Source organism: Egretta garzetta, unplaced genomic scaffold (genome assembly GCF_000687185.1).
Source record: "Egretta garzetta isolate BGI_Z169 unplaced genomic scaffold, ASM68718v1 scaffold26, whole genome shotgun sequence".
Taxonomy (NCBI): Eukaryota; Metazoa; Chordata; class Aves; order Pelecaniformes; family Ardeidae; genus Egretta; species Egretta garzetta.
The window spans coordinates 513,568-516,425 of NW_009260070.1; the positions used below are offsets into that span (position 1 = coordinate 513,568).

General features: G+C 37.6%; 1 protein-coding gene across 8 annotated transcripts in view; it reads left to right on the plus strand.

Moving 5' to 3' along the window:
* MAPK9 (mitogen-activated protein kinase 9) overlaps positions 1 to 2,858 on the plus strand; it is a 23,088-nt gene that overhangs the window by 2,466 nt on the left and 17,764 nt on the right. The window lies entirely within an intron of this gene.

Genomic DNA, 2,858 nt, shown 5'->3' on the forward strand with positions numbered 1-2,858 from the left:
AAGCAAACAGACGTGCTCAGGAACTCTCTAAAATTAGACTTAACCACAACACACGGTGGGCTGGTTGTGCTTTAAATCCAGTCTGCTGTTTCTCTTCATCTATAAATTCTGCAGACTAAGTGTGGTGACTCATGTATTGTGAGCAGCTCCTTATACAGCACCTGCCCATGTCTTTTTGGCATTTTTGTAACTGTAATAAGTTACATTTGTAGGAAAAGAGTGCATTTTTGTGAGAACATGCCTTTATTTTTAAATTATTTAGATACCCCTATTGCCCTGCGAATTGGTGAACAATTAAGCAAAATGAGAACAGTCTTCTTTGGTGGGTTGAGTGATGAGGGGATAGGCACGCTAGATCTTGGTTATTAGAGTTTGGTATGATTTAGTATAGTGCTAACATTTTCTGGGTATAAATATTCTTAAGGTTATGCTTGTTCTAGATGGCATACAGGAATTTAGGGTGGTTGTGAGTGTTCCTCCTTTCACTAGAAGTAGCACATTTCTAAACTATCTGACTTAAACTGGGTGTCTGCTTCCAAATGAAGTTTAGGGTAGCGTTACGGTCAGTGTTTTGGGAAGAAGGAGGGGTGATCTGATTTATTGGCTTGTTTTGAGAATGGTAGATTTATGGAAAAAGAGAGTGAAACATTGCGTAAGCCTTCATCTTCGCGTGAAACATCTGAAAACTACATCCAAGTTGAAGAAGGTCCAAAACCTTAATTTCTCCTAAAACGCCTTACAGTACACAAAGATAGAAAATACTAGGCTGTAAACTGTAAAAAAAACTCAGTGCAAGATGAGTGCTATCCTGTCGCGTTTGCCTGGAAAAATTGTTAAGGCAGTGGTGTCACAAACGGGTGTGATGCTTTTTTTTTTTTTTTTTTAATCATCCAGTGTTTAAAATAAAAATTAGGAAAAGTATTTCTGGAGTTTTGTGTGTGGATTTTATTTTTTGGTGAGAAGGTTTTAATACCATGTGTGTCACTTCAGCTAGGAGAGGTCTGAATGTTGCTTTTTTTTTTTTTTCCTGAAAATATTCTTAGGAAACTCTTCAGTATTGCTTCTGCTTAATTTTTTCTTTGATACTAAAGTTTAGGAAAAGAAATAGTTCTAAAAATACGTCCTTAGGAAAAGTGATAAAATGAAAGCTCTAGGAAGATGAAAAAGGAGCTCGGTTGTTATGTGGAGCGTATTTCTAGCTCGCTCCACAGATAGGCTAGGAGAGAAACTGGATATACCTCTTGTATTTTATATGCAAAGTACACTTTTATACAGGACTCTCCATACTTCTTTGTTTCTAAGTATTAATACATTTGAAATCTTATAATCTATTTAAACTGAATAATCACTTAGACAAAATTATTCTTTTGAAAAAATTTGTCTTTGACTTCCTGACATCTTCTTTTCCTTTCTCGTCCTTGATTTCCTAAATTCTCCAGTGAATCTGATCTTTCTGTCCCAGCAAATTTCTTTATCCTGCAATGCAGCAAACCCATGATCTTGTAAATAGCTTTGACTGTTGGTAACTTTACTTGCAGTTGCAGTTGAAGAAACGGTTGGGATGAGTTTGCTACTATTTGCAAACTCCTGTTCAGACAGTAGGGAAAAAGTTAATGAAGAGGAGCTGGCAGAGCAAGGGTCCGAAGGGTATCGCGGTTCAAAGCAAAGGTCATTTGACTACGGAAATGAAGTGTGATTTCCTACTGTAACTTAAGTCCTAATGTTTTGTTAAAAATGTCATCGTGTATGTGGCATCGCTACTCTTAATATGAAATGTTTACTCCAGATACGAAACTATCCCAAGTGCAGTGAAGACCCTGCTACAATTCTCTATCATCAAATGGGAATTGCTGTTACTCGGTGGGATAGACGTTGAGATTCCTCCATGATATCAAATGCTGAAGTAGTTTATAGACATTCTGTCCGTGGCCACGTTGATAACTGGGTAGACTCAGGCAAATCCGCTTTTTAAAAATCTGTGCCTGAAACAGTTACCATGATCAAAAAGTCTCTTTTGGATTCAAAATAAGCAGGGGTGGGGAAAGAAATTTAACACCAATTGATTCCTTGATTTTTTTTTTTTGCTCATTTATGTAAAATCACATGATATTTAGAAGTGTGGTCTTAGTGGTGACAGAGGTTATAGAGGTGTTATTCTGTCTTTTTTTTTTTTTTTTTTTTTTTTCTTCGTAAGTTAAATAAATGCATGCTCACACAATTTTTTACCAATTTTTTTTCTTCTACCAGTCTGGTTTTAATTCTTCCCCTTGGACTGTGTAGGTAGCAGATGGCTTTTTTTTGGTTTTGAGATGGAATGTCAGTCACTTCAGTGTAGATGAGCAAAATAAGAGGTTCAGGTCGAGTTCTGTGTATGCGCTCAGACTGAGCCTTGACATAGAACTGCATTGTCAGATCACGACAGGACACTTCCCCTAAAATTGTCCCCCTCTTCACTGCTGACCTGTGGTTGGCTTGGATAGCTAATTCATGCAGACCCTGTTGGTTACTGACTTTTGTACTAATTCCCAGGTGTAGTTAGTCATTAACATATGCAAAACTTAAATTTATATATTACGTCTTCTAGGTGAAGTGAATACTGAACCATCAGTGCTTTCATATTTGGGAGGAAAATAATTTCTCCAGCTGCCGGCCAGTTGCCTTCCTCCCATTTTGTGTTTTGTTTTGCACGGGCATCAAGGCTTTACATCGGAGAGTGATCGTATCATTAATGACTTGCGTATTTCACAGAACAAAGTTGAAGTAAATGCTAGCAAGCCTTTAGTGCAAGTGGAACATTGATTCAAATTTGGGGCGTGCCTCCGAGAAAACACAACATCTCGTGGGTGAGCCCTGCATTG